We start from the raw sequence: 14100 nt of genomic DNA, 5'->3' as shown, positions 1-14100 counted from the left end.
TATATCAATCACCCCCTTGCTTGAGATATGGCCACAGAGATGTCCTCATTTTGGTCTTTCTTGTTGTAAAATCCTTGAAACAGAGTCTGCATGGGCCACTTAGGCCAAACGCCACGTGCTAGAGAGTGCCAGGGTGCCCAACACTAAATATGCAAGCACCCTTATCAGGCCCCATCTCAGAGGTGGGGACAGGGGCACACTCCTCAGTCGCTTAGACTGTCCTCGAGCAGCAAGTCACCACATTGGAGACGTTTTTTGAGCACATGCTCCATGGAGCCTGAGCTAGCAGCCCCTCCCACCTGCAATGAACTACAAGTATTTAGCTATGCAGATTGATAAAATATATTAAAGGCACGTCCCTGTGATGGCATTACACAGACTCGGATAACCAGCTCCTGAAGGTGCCTACTTCTCTCCATTCAGATTTATGCCTTCTTCCTCAGTCGTTTGTCAGCAGGTCTTCAGTCAACAAAAGGAAGACAAAACATCAAGATGTCAATTTTCTTACACGCAGGTCATTTGGACAATCCAAAAATAGGAGGAGGGAGGGAGAAGGATGGAACTCCATCATGAGAGGGTGGCTTTATGGGCAGGCAGCAATTAGGGGAATCTGATTCGAAAACAGAAGGTTCCGTGCTGCCAAGGTGTGGAGCCATGAATGTATGGCACATGGCCCCCACTGCAATCCGTGCTATCCCTCTTCAAGGGGCCTTGTAGAGAAAGGTTTGAAACCCTTTCCTTGGCCACAAAGGAGTGTGGCTGTTGTGCAGGTGAGTGGGATCTTTCTTTCTTTCTTTTATTTTTTTTGGAGATGGAATCTCGTTCTGTTGCCCAGGCTGGAGTGCAGTGGTGTGATCTTGGCTCACTGCAACCTCCACCTCTTGGGTTCAAGCGATTCTCCTACCTCAGTCTCCTGAGTAGCTGGGATTACAGTTGTGCACCACCACACCCAGCTAATTTTTTGTATTTTTAGTAGAGACGGAGTTTCGCCATGTTGGCCAGGATGGTCTTAAACTCCTGACCTCAAGTGATCTGCCTGCCTCGGCCTCCCAAAGTACTGGGATTACAGGTGTGTGCCACTGTGCCTGGCTGTGAATGGGGTCTTTCTAAAGCCAGGACCCAAGCTCCAAGAAAGGCTGGGGGGACGTTAGTCCCAGGGTAGATCCCTTCGTCTCCTGGCCGGGAGCCTCTCTGCGGCTAGTTTTGATTCCCACTTGCTAGTTCCCACAGGACACTTGTCTTGGTGGCAATGTGGGGTGCAGGAGCCTGGGAAGATGCCCTTGACCAGCAGGGGAGGGTGGGAGCCGGCAAGCCTTTCACTGCAAGCCCAGGGAGGCCAGCAGCCCCGGCAGAGGTGAGGCCCTGGCAGGAAAAAGGGCAGAGTGGCCCCTTCCATCCTCCACACCTGCACATAGGAACCCCCAGCCTGGTGATCCAGAGAGCAGGTGTCTCCTTGCCAGTCTCAGCCCTCAGACCTCGCCAAGGAAGAGCACCCTCTGCTCACTTCAGACAGCGCGCAGAGCCCCGGTCCACTGCAGGAAACCGCCTGGCCACATGCTCACACTGACCCAGTGGCAAAGGTCTCTCCAAAAAGGGTCACCCTGCATGAGGCTTGGGCACAGGATGGAACAGAAAAAAAAGAGCACCCCTTGTTGACACAGGGGCAGGTGACAAAGCTGCACCTCTCCCTTTGGGAGTTACCGGATGTCAATCCTTCCTGTGCCAGCACCCCCAGATCTTTCCGATCTGATGAAACCGGGTAAAAGCTTCTTTGCAGAAGAATGCCCACCTACATACAAACTCGCATCAAAGATCGGGAACTGACAGGCTACCTGGGGACTCATCAGGATCCCAGGGGCTGGAAGGTCAGAATCAGCTTAATCCACTAAGTGCAGAACATTAAATGTCCTTTTAGATGCTACCTGTGGTTGTGTGCTTCACACATACACAAACATTCTTTGCACTTGAACAACCTCAAGCATCCAGGACCTCCTTATGTTTTGCACCCCAGGTGTGTCTTTACCTCCTCCTGGTCCTGGCTCAGCATCCCAGGTATCAAGGTATGCAAAGAGGCCAACAGAGAGTGGGGATGAGAAGGCACCCAAGAGGACGTTCTTGTATCACGTGGTTGTGGAAAACAGCAGCCGTTTGGTGAGTGGGGACTTGCGAGCCCCACAGTGGCTGGCAGCAGCTGGTGTAGGGACATGACAGCCATGGGGACAGGTTCTCCATCCAGGCCCATAGACCCACCCCCCTTTCCCTGCCACCAAGCACAAAGCAGGGTCACCCACCCAGGCCTCCACCGTCAGGCTCAGGACTCAGGAGAGCCCAGAAGGCAAGTTATTCTCCACTTGTCCCCACTCAGCTGTAGACCCTGATCTACGGTGTGGCCTCGAAACACTCTGTCTCCCTGTCGGTGACGCACTGGGGGCCAGCTTGTGCCCCCGTGCAAGAGCTGATTGTTAAATTCTCATGAATTTTGTGAGCTGAATTATTCAAATCATTATGCAAGATTAAGGTATAAAAACTGTATGGGCCGGGCATGGTGGCTCATGTCTGTAATCCCAGCAGTTTGGGAGACTGAGGCGGGTGGATCACTTGAGGTCAGGAGTTCAAGACCAGCCTGGTCAACTTTACTAAAAATACAAAAATTAGCCAGGCATGGTGGCGGGTGCCTGTAATCCCAACTACTTGGGAGGATGAGGCAGGAGAATCCCTTGAACCCGGGAGGCGGAGGTTGCAGTGAGTTGAGATCATGTAACTGCACTCCAGCCTGGGGAACAGAGTAAGACTCCTTCTTAAAGAAAAAAAAAAAAAGAAAGAAAAAGGAAAAAAAAACTATGAAATTAAAATGATAAAAAATTAACGTTAAATTATACAAGATATAATTAAATGAATTCTATTAAAGGAAAGATTATAAATACTTAATATCACTTCCTTATATCATATAAATACTTATATCACTTCCTAATTATTTTTACTACATCTTAATAATAGCTATGCTTTGAGGTTCTTTAATTGTGTCTGTAAGGCGGAAGTACTCTATCATGCTATGCTACTGTGCGTCTCAAACCCATGTTCACACAAGTCGTGTTGGCGACTTGAAATTGGCCCTGGTGGGAGTATTTACATAACAGCAACAGGCAAATGCTACAGGTTGACATTGATTTGTTTCGTGGATTTTCTATACTTAAAAGAGCATCTTGTCTGTAGCTAGAATGCTGTGAGTAGCACAAAACATTGAGGAAACTTTTATGAATATTGAAAAACTATTATCCAATTCAGCAAAGAAGCTGCTCATGGCACTAAGGCTGCAGCCTGCCAGACGTCTTTGTTGTTTCACTTTGATCTGCTCCTTAACATGAATGAACATTTCAGTGTTTGTGCCAACCCCACGCTTGCTCATCCACTGCAACCATTGCTTGGCTATAGATATGATGGTGGCAAAGACACGAAAGCTTTCTATGAGACTCAATTGCCTATGCAGTATTTAGGATAGGGACTATTGCATACTTTGTTATTACTTGCAAATTAAGTGTTATGCATCCTTTATATCAGTACATGTTACTATAAATTATATATGTATACAATACATTTGCTTCCCGGAAAGCTGGTTGTTAAACGTTTACCAGCAAGCCATGCTCTTCGTCTACAAGATGCCTATCTTGATCTCACACTGGCAGGTGCCAGCAAGCCCATCAGATAGACGGACAGACACCACAAAGTAGAAATGATTCCTTTCCATGCTAATGTGTAAAAAAAAAAAAAAAAAAAAGAGTTTAGCCTTTCCTATAAAGCACCAAATAAAATCAAGAAAATGGGCTATGACTTTTGAACCTAGTTTCATGTGTAACACTTTAAAAAGTATACTTTTATTTATTCAAATAAAATAAAAAATCAAATTAAAAGTATCATTTAATTTTTTATTTTTTTCACCCTGTTACCCAAGCTGGAGTGCAGTGGCGTGATCTCAGCTCACTACAATCTCCACTTCCTAGATTCAAGCAATTCTCCTGCCTCAGCCTTCTGAGTAGCTGGGATTACAGGTGCCTGCCATCAAGCCTAGCTAATTTTTGTATTTTTGGTAGAGATGGGGTTTCACCATGTTGGCCAGGCTTGTCTTGAACCCCTGACCTCAAGAATCCTCCCACCTTGGCCTCCCAAAATGCTGGGATTGCAGGTGTGAGCCAGGGCGCCCAGCCAAAATAAAAAGTATTATTTAACTTCATGCAAAAATCCAATTGCACCACAGAAATGGCAGGAATAAAAGAATCTTAAAATAAAATAATTTTATATAATCTTTAACAATAAAAGGTAGGGTCAGGCATGGCGACTCACGCCTGTAATCCCAGCACTTTGGGAGGCTGAGGCAGGTGGATTGCCTGAGCTCAGGAGTTTGAGACCAGCCTCAGCAGCATGGTGAAAACCCATCTCTACAAAAAACAAAAATTAGCCAGGCATGATAGTGCACACCTGTGGCCCCAACTACTTGGGAGGCTGAGGTGGGAGGATTGCCTGAGCTGGGGAAGTGGAGGCTGCATTAAGCCATGATTGCACCACTGCACTCCAGCCTGGGAGACAGAGCAAAACCCTATCTCAAACAAACAAAAACAAAACAAAACAAAACAAAGAAACAGGCCAGGTGAAGTGGCTCATGCCTGTAATCCCAACACTTTGGGAGGCCAAGGCAGGTAGATCACTTGAGGTCCAGAGTTTGAGACCAGCCTGACCAACATGATGAAACCCTGTCTCTATAAAAAAAATATATAAAAATTAGCTGGGCGCGGTGGTGCACACCTGTAGTCCTAGCTACTCTGGAGGCTGAAGTGGAAGAATAGCTTGAACCCAGGAGGCAGAGGATGCAGTGAGCTGAGATCAAACCACTGCACTCCAGCCTTGGCAACAGAGTGAGACCTTGTCTCAAACAACAGCAACAACAAGCCCCCAAATCAATCTAAGGTGGAATATGTGTAAAAATAAGCTATTTCTATAACTTCAATAGACTCACAGCTGGACATTTAACTGCAGTTTGGCTCCCTCAGTGAATTTTTCTGTTTTGTGCACAGATAGGGAACTAATCCTTAGTGGGCACCCACACTATATATCAGGCTCTTTCAGAAATGCTGTCCTGCTTGTATTTGTTTATTTATTCATTTCCTGATGTTTCCAGAAAAGATTTGAGACCACTTATAAAAATACATACAATACAACAGGATAGAAAGACAGACAAAGAAATTAGACCGAAGGGTAAGTTAGGGGCAGAAAAAAAAAATTGTGTATAAAGCTGGTGCGCGGAAATACAGACTGTGACATGCTGTTACCCAACTGCTGGTGGTTAGATGCAAATTGGGTTCTAAGTGTCCTGGAGTCCAAAGCACAGAGAAGAAAATAATCAGTTTGAAGAGTCGCAGTGTCTGTAAGACATCCATTGCTCCAGGGAGGCATGGATTTCCTGGATCTGGAGCCTGAGGGTCATCCTCCCCGGGCTCCTTCTTTGGAGGTCCCGGGTGGAATGGCGAACAGCTTAGCGTCATCTCAGCAATAAATGCCACCGTGAGTTTCCAACCTCTGTTTCTTATGCAGCTTTCAGCACAAGCCACAGCAATGTACCCATGCCAAGAAAGAATGTCCACATCTGACTCAGGAAATGAGATTCTCTCAGCATCTCAAGCACTGTGAGATCCAACCATAGAGCTCTTGGACTGACTATCTGGATACAGTGGAAGTTCCCAAAATACCGTTACGCATTGCTTAACCATGGGGATCTGTTCCGGAAAACGCGTCATTAGGTGATTTTGTTGTTGCGCGAACATCGTGTACAAAACTTAGGTGGTAGAGCCTGCTCCACACGTAGGCTGTGTGACATAGCCTGTTGCTCCTAGGCTCCACACCTATACAGCCTGTGACTGTACTAAATACTGTGGGCAACAGTAACACAGTGGTGAATATTTGTGTCTCCAAACATAGAACAGGCACAGTCAAAATAGAGTGTCTTCATCTTATGAGACCACCATCATATATGCAGCCCATCATTGACGGAAATCTTGTTATGTGGCCCATGACTGTGTCTAGGTTCATGTCTCTCAATCTTATTAAATTTACTATCTCTTTTGAGAAACAACACCCTGCTCTCCTTTTTGAGATTTCAAAATGAATATTGGGCATAAAAGTATATCAAAGAAGTTGTCATGTAAGATGTGTCTTTTTGAAGTACAAGGACCCCCTGGTGGTTCTGACATTGAGAATTGAGGGCAACCTGTAAGAAATGTTGTGTGCTCCTCAGCTTCAACTCACCTAAAAAGCAGGGCTTTGTAATTTAATTCTGATAATCCTGTGATGTGCTATTATCAATGAATAAAAAAATAAGACTGAGAGGGTATAATTAACCTACCTGAGCTAGGTAAGCCTGCTAGTATATAGTGGGACCAGACTATTGTCATCTCAGGAAGGCACACAGTGACCTGCTCACATTGCCAGGGTTGGACCTTGTACTGGAGCCCTCTGGTTGACAAGGCCAGCATCTAACCACTACACTGAAGGGTGGGACTGCTCAGATGTGGCTGCTTTGTCTGACTTCTGTGTCCAAGTCCTTTCCACTTCCTCATATCCACAACACACTGAGAAAGAAAATTAAAGTATCCTTCCTAGATATTTAACTGGGTGATTCCAAACATTTTGGGGCTCACAGACCCCTTTGGGAATCTGACAAAAACTGTAAGTACCTACCTACACAAAAGCTTGCTTACAAGTTCAGGGAGCTCAGAGCACCAGGAAACTCATCAGGAATCCACGGACTCAATGCTCAGGACCCACTTCATCCGTTAAGCGCAGAACCTCAAATGCCCTTATAGACACCTCATGGCATTGTGCGTTTCACACATACACAAACCTTTCCTGCACTTGAACGACCTGAGCCTGGGAGCCTCCTTACATTTGGCGTCCCAGGTGTGTCTTTTTTGCCTCCCACTGGTCCAGGTTCAGCATCCTAGGTACCAAAGTGTGCAAAAAGATCAGCAGCGGGTCGTGACGAGAAGGCACATGAGAAAACTTCCTTGCATACAATGTGGGAAGCACCAGCCCTTTGATGAAGGGGTTGCACAAGCCCCACAGTGGACGAGGAGGAGCCTCCTCTATGTCTTAGGCTCTAGATCCCCATCCCATGGTTCTGTTCCGTTCTCATGTCTGAGCTCGGGGGTGGGTGCAACTGCTCCCACTTCACACTCCCAGCTGGCAGGTGCAGAGCCAGACAGACCTGGCTGGCAGGAAGCCCCAGTGCTTTCCTCTGTACCACACTGTCTGCAGGAAGTGGAATGTGCCAGGGGCCTCAGATGCGTCTTCTCTTTCTTCCAAGGGTCCTGTCAAAACCCCAGCATGTTGATGGCACTGGAGTATACCACAGTTAGGGATGATCATTCAATTATCTTTGCTTTTCCTCTTTCAAGCTTTCATCCTCATGTCTTAACCTGGATTTTCATTCAAGGTTTTGCCCTTGTGTCTTTAACTCAAGAACCACTTTACCAGATACCCCTGATGGGCCAGTCTGTGCTGGGTGCTGGAGCCTCGAGGCACATGTAGGGCCTGTCCTTGTCCTCAGGCACTTCCCAGAGAACGTGGCAGGCCTGCAACCCAGAGCCCTGGGCATGTGCTGTTGGTTGCTGGGGACACACAAATGGGCTTGGGCACTGTGATTGGGAGGAGACATTCGCACTTGCGCTGGATGTCAGAGCAAATGCGAGTTGCCTAGGTGGGAAGGTGGGGAAGGGATTCAGGCAAGCAGGAGCATGCCACAGAACATTCCAGAAATGTGAGGGCTGCTATGGGGTAGCAGCAGGCTGGCAGTGGAGTAGCAGATATGACAGGAAAGGCACTTCAGCCCCACGTGTAATCACCACCTTTTAGCTGTGATTTTCCTGTAAGAGTTTTGTGATTGATTTCTATCTCAGTATCTTGAGATTTCCATCCACGTGCTGTCTTCCTGTAGCTTCATCATTCTTTTTTCCTCCTCACCTGCTTCGGAAGCTTTTCTCTAATCAGGCGCAGCATCGCCTTTGAGCAGGGCTCACCTGCTCTGCTGGACCTGCAGGGGGGGCCAGGTTTCTCTGTCTTGCTGTTACCTCTCCACATACATGAACCCTGCAAGCCAGGATGCTGGCCACCGGTGACCAGTCCCCAAGGCTGCAGACCCCAGGCTGCAGGTGGGCTCACAAGGTCAGAGTCCTCACTCAAACAGGAGCTGGCCCTTTGAGTACCCTCTCTACATCCTGGAGGCCACAGTTTACTCTCGAGGAAGGTCTGTCCAGCCCAGCTCACAGCCACTTGGCAGACCGGATTCTATGAGGCTGGTTGAGCCCAGAGGACAGCAGATTCCATCTGGCTGGAATGCTGTACTCCCCCAGGGGCCTGGGTCCTTACTCCCTCCATTCCTGGCTTTCTGCTTCCTTCCTGGAGAGGAGTCAGGTCTGGGTAGCTGGGCCTGTGCTTGGGGTGCCAGGGGCCTGCACCAGTGCAGTGAGTTTGGCTGGGTAGATGAGGCTGTATTCAGTCCTGCAGCCCCTGCCACAGAGCAAAGGCTCAAAAATGCATGCTGGGGCTGGGCGCGGTGGCTCACACCTGTAATCCCAGCACTTTAGGAGGCGAGACGGGCGAATCACGAGGTCAGGAGATCGAGACCATCCTGGCTAACACGATGAAACCCTGTCTCTACTAAAAATACAAAAAATTATCTGGGAGTGGTGGTGAGAACCTGTAGTCCCAGCTACTCGGGAGGCTGAGGTAGGAGAATGGCATGAACCCAGGAGGTGGAGCTTTCAGTGAGCCGAGATCTTGCCACTGCACTCCAGCCTGGGCAACAGAGCGAGACTCCGTCTCAAAAAAAAAAAAAAAAAAAAATGCATGCTGGGCCCGTCACAGTGACTCTTGCCTGCAATCCCAGCACTGTGGGAGGCCAAGGTGGGAGGATGACTTGAAGCCAGGGTTTGGAGACCAGCCTGGGCAACAAAGCGAGACCCCATCTCTTCAAAAAATAAGATTAAAAAATTAGCCAGACACAGCAGCATACCTGTGGTCCCAGCTACTCAGGAGGCTGAAGTGGGAGGATCGCTTGAGCCCAGGAGGTCAGTGCTGCAGTGAGCTATGATCTCTTGCCACTGCACTCCAGCCTGGGCGACAGAGCAAGACCCCATCTCTGAAAAACAAAAAACATGAACAAAGAACAACCCCCACAAAACCCATTGAACAACACGACAACAAAAAAATCATCCATGAGAAATACCATGAAGAGAGGAAAATACAGAGCTATTCTGGAGTAAGGTAGGGGTTGGGAGAGAGAATGATGCATGGTCAAAAATGCAAAAGGCCTGCTATATTCCAGAATGTTCAAAGAGTGGGTGCGACCGCCAGGCCATGAACGCCAGTTTTCCCAAGAATGCTCAGGATTTGGCTACTTCTGCTCTGAGGAAGAATGAGTCTAATTTTTCTTTTAACTCTTTATTTTGAGGTAATTTTAGATTTGGAGAAAAATTACAAGGATAGTACGGAGAATTTCCATATTCTCTTCACTGGGTTCTTCTAATGTGAACACCTTACCTAACCATGGTACGTTTGCCAGAACTAAGGAGTAATTGTTACCATAATATTAGCGAGACCCCAGACCTTGTCTAGATTTCACCTATTTTTCCACTAATGACCTTTGCGGTATTGTTCTGGGATCCAATACAGGATGTGAATTCTGGGTTTGGGTGTCCTGACCGTCATGTCTCCTCTGATCTGTGACACTTTGCTTGTCTTTCTTTGTTTTTCATGACCTTGACATTTTTGAAGATGAAATATGATATGGAATCTTCCCCAATTTGGATTTTTTAATCATGATGCTTTCTCACGATTAGACTAGGGTTATGAGGTGGTGGGGAGAACCGCACTGTCGTGGCAGTTCACAATAGCAGCCCAGCTTATTCCTGGTGATGCTAAGCTTGATCCCTTGGTGAAGCTGGCGTCTGCAGGTTTCTCTACTGCAGAGCTACTATTTCTCCCTTTCCATACTCTTAGTCCAGGCCTCACTCAAGGTGAGGGGAATTAAGCCCCCCTCTCCCGAGGGAGGAGGATCTGCACATATCATAGCAAATTCTTCTCTGTTACTGTGAACGCACGATTCCTTAGTTCCTTGGTAATGTGGGTGGATGAGGGTGAACTTCATCCACCCACATTACCAGATAAATGGAAATATTGTCAAAGCCTTACAATTTAAACAAATCCTTTCAAAATATGTGATCAACTATGCTTTCCTTTTCACAGTTGGTGTTTCCTGGCGAAATAGATCTCTTAACCAAGAAGATCATCATTACATCTATTCAGTCACCCCATCCCTGAATGGCTGAAACATGGAACAACTTCATTCAGAAACAAACAAAATAAAACGAAAGCAACAACCAGTCATTTGCTTTGAGCCAGATGCTCCCCGCGCGTGACCGCTGACCTCTGTCAGCTCTGTGCAGTCAATATCACCTCCTATCAAGAGGCCAAGTGACTCGCCGGGAGCGCAGCGGTGGCCTGTGTGTGCCCACTCAACCCCCTCTCCACATCCCACGTCCTTTCTTTCCTCTGTGGCACATTCACTGCCTTTTCCAAAGAGCAGAATCTACCCTGGATGGATGAACTTTTATAAATTAAAATTCTCAAAACTGGAAACGCACAAACCACGGAGCAATCTATTCATAGCTTAGGCAGCGATCCTATTCACGCCTCTTCCTCCATCTGTGGCACCCACAGCAATGTCCTTGCCTGCTTGCCCCACTGCTGGCCTTAGAGCACCATTTACACAATTTAAAGAAGACGATAAAGAACCCGGAAGACACAGGGCCTTACCTTGGCAATGCTTCAGTGGTGTTCCACCATAGCTCTTCAAATCCCAGCACCCTTACAGTGGAGCAGACTTCTAGCGACAACCAGCAACTTCCAACACCATCCTAAAGCAAAAGCCAGTCCCAGATGAATTCTTCTCATCTCAATCAGTTTTCATGGCTTGTGGCTTTCTACCGGCAGCAGACAGAGGTGGCAGCACCCCCGGTCTGCGATCAGAGCCTCCCCAGCCCCCAATGAGCAAGTGCAGCAGGGGCTCCGCCCTTCAGCCGAGCCCTCCTGAAGCTCCTATGGGCTCCCTGGGCTTGGGGGTGTCCCTCTGCTCCAGGAAAACTTGTGAGGAAGGACCATGAGTAGCTGCCCTTTCTCTGGCCCTGGGCCACGTGGGTAACAATGCCCCTCTGTCACCAGAAAGTTTTCTCATGGGGTTTTGGTTTAACAGCATGGCTGGTATTTTTCCTGCACTGAGTCCGGCAGAGTTAGCAAACCTCCACGCTGACTCTACAAGGTAATTTGCCTTGCCTTGTGGACAAACGCTGTGGATCTCATGGAGAGAGCTTGGGCTCTACCATGTGCCATCTGTGTGCACCACGGCAGCCGTTGTCTTGGCCTCGCTGATTTTGTTTTGTCTTTAAATGATGCTAATAATAGCTAGCTCACAGTATACTATCAGCATTAAATGGTAGAATGGGTATGAATGGTGGGCATAGAATTGGTGCTTGGTAAAAGCTAATTTCCCATGTGTTTTATAGCACCCTAGCTAGTAGTTGACTTGGATCTCAGAGCCTCTTCAATGGTGAAAATTTACTTGGCTATGAAAACTCAGAGGAGTAGAGAATAAGAATAATGGAGGTAATGGGAGAAGGATCCCAACATCAAGAGTGGTGAGTGGTGTCTGGAGTGGTGGGTGGCATCCTGTACGCAGCAGTCAAGGGACCAATGGGACCAGGAAGGTTTCTGTGATGACCTCAGAGTCTCGCCGGTCCAGCCAGACACAGTGAGCCACTGGTCAGCTGGTTCCTTTCCACCAGTGTCTTGATATTGGCTTATAAGAGGAAGTCACTCAGTGGGCTCTCTCTTCTCCCTTCATAGTCTTGGATCCTTGAGAGTGGGTGTGGGGGGCAGACAAGGCAGCTTCTACTCCGCAGTCCAGAATCTCAGTTTCCTCATGGAGTTCATTTCCTTGGATGGGACTAAGACAATACTGAGCTGTGAGTTGCAGGTTTGACAGGTGTTCATGTCAACAGAGGCAGCAATGCAGAGTTCTGGGGTTTTAAGACACTATGGAAATAATCTGTTTCACTTCCCCAAGGGGTTTTTGTGAGAATAAATGGATTCACACATAAAAAGTATCTATTACCATATTTAGCACATGGTAAACTCCAAATACCTGGAAGCTGATGTGAATGTGGCTAATTGCTTTAAGTCCCAAAGTTGATCTTCTCTACATGGTAGCAAAGGGCTCAGAACAATGTCCAGAACCCTGGGCCTGCTCAGTCCATGGCAGCTCCTGTTAATTTACTCTTACATTCGTCTCCTGATACCTACTATGCAGACCCAAACATGAAACATGAGTTCCAAACTCTGCGAGCTTCTGATTTAAAAAGTGACTGATTTGAGATGAGATGACTTAGTCTTCCTATTTCAATTCAGTTAATGCACCACTGTTTTTCTGAACACCTGCTCTGTGGTAAGCACCTGCTGGAGGCTGGGGATACCAATGCAGCTACGCTCCATCCTCCTCTGAGGGTCTCAGCCTAAGGAGCTTGGGGAAGGGGCCTGATAAGGAGATCACTGCAGTGGAGCATAGTAGATGTAGCCAGAGGCCTCAATGGGGGCACAGTGCTAGACCAGAGGCGGGGGCAATAATTCTATCAGGGGTAACTGGGGGAAGCTGCCAAGGAGATAGCTTTGAACATGGTTCATGACTAAGACTCCTACAGACTCTCAGAGACAGATCCCTGGGCTGAGTCTTTACTGAACCAGGATGTTGTGATGCTGCCTGAACCGCCTCTAACATTTTGTCAGTAGGGCCTAAATAGATGACTTCTGGACAACTTTTATATACTTGGACTTGAGGATATAGAGAATGTAGCGGAGAGCAGGAAACCCAGCTTCCTACGAAGAAAATACATTTTCCGTCTATTCCAAGGTTAGAGTGGGAGGGGATGTGAGAGTTTGCAGGGAGGAGTGCTGGCCCTTATGTGACCTGTGATAAAACATCACCATTCTGTCCACCCCAACAGACAGAGGTTGGAAAATAACAAAAACAATACCAGACACACACACGCACACACACACACACACACACACACACACACACACACACGATTCCAGCAGCCACTCAGAAAGAAAACAAGGAAATGACTTTGCTCATGGGTTCCAGATGTCTGAGCAGAAGTGAAAGTTAATTTCAGCCATTTTCACCCTCACAGTCGCAGGCCCATGAGAAAGGTGGAAGAGAGGTGGGGAAAGGACCCCGGGGAGAAGATGGGCACAGTGACACTTGTTAGGAGAGGCTTGGGGAGTCTTTTGTTAGATACTTTTGTTAGAAAACCTCAAAGAGGTTTTCTCAAGGCTGGACTGGACTAGACCCCAGCTCTGAAACACCCAGTTCAGCGTTCAGCATCACTGGTTCTCCCATTTATTTTTGTACATTTGAGGTGACTTATGCAAAATTCAGCTCTCCTTCCATGTGCTTTCACCAGCCTCCTAATATCAGTACATCTCTGATCAAAATCAAAAGCTGTGGGCAATAAAGTATTTAAGTGGAAGAAACGTGAAACTAATCCAGTCCAAGATTCACCTCAGAAGGGTCTTAGAAGTTGGCCAATTTCTTTTTGAAGAAAACTAGTATAAAACTAGACAAAATTGTCAAAACAACAATTTCTGGGTACTAGAAAATGACCAAAAGCAGACAACGAACTGATAAGTGTTTAATCTTATAAAGCTGCTCCTGCATCAAAATGGCCATGAGTCTGTGGACATCTTGCCTGAAGCTCCCCAGCCCCTGGCCTGAGTGAGGAAAAGCATTAGGTTACCTAATGGGAATGGTGGGCTTGGTTTGAGGGCTATCATTGAAAACCAGTAGCTAGGTGGGGTGCGGTGGCTCATGCCTGTAATCACAACACTGAGGGGGGCGGATCACTTGAGGTCAGGAGTTCAAGACCAGCCTGGACAACATGGTGAAACCCCATCTCTACTAAAAATATAAAAATTATTTTGGCGTGATGATGGGCACTTGTA

At 47.3% G+C, this 14100-nt stretch overlaps 1 protein-coding gene across 1 annotated transcript in view; it reads right to left on the bottom strand.

Moving 5' to 3' along the window:
- The window catches only part of BLK (BLK proto-oncogene, Src family tyrosine kinase), an 89395-nt gene extending 77940 nt beyond the window's left edge, over positions 1-11455 (bottom strand). Inside the window, exon 1 of the mRNA XM_011970774.1 lies at positions 10861-11455. The gene's annotated coding sequence lies outside the window, so the exon portion shown is untranslated. The remainder of the gene's footprint in view (positions 1-10860) is intronic.
- Positions 11456-14100: the final 2645 nt, after the last annotated feature.

This window comes from Mandrillus leucophaeus, unplaced genomic scaffold (assembly GCF_000951045.1).
Source record: "Mandrillus leucophaeus isolate KB7577 unplaced genomic scaffold, Mleu.le_1.0 Scaffold97, whole genome shotgun sequence".
Lineage (NCBI taxonomy): Eukaryota > Metazoa > Chordata > Mammalia > Primates > Cercopithecidae > Mandrillus > Mandrillus leucophaeus.
This window is presented reverse-complemented; position numbering and strand designations above follow the sequence as displayed.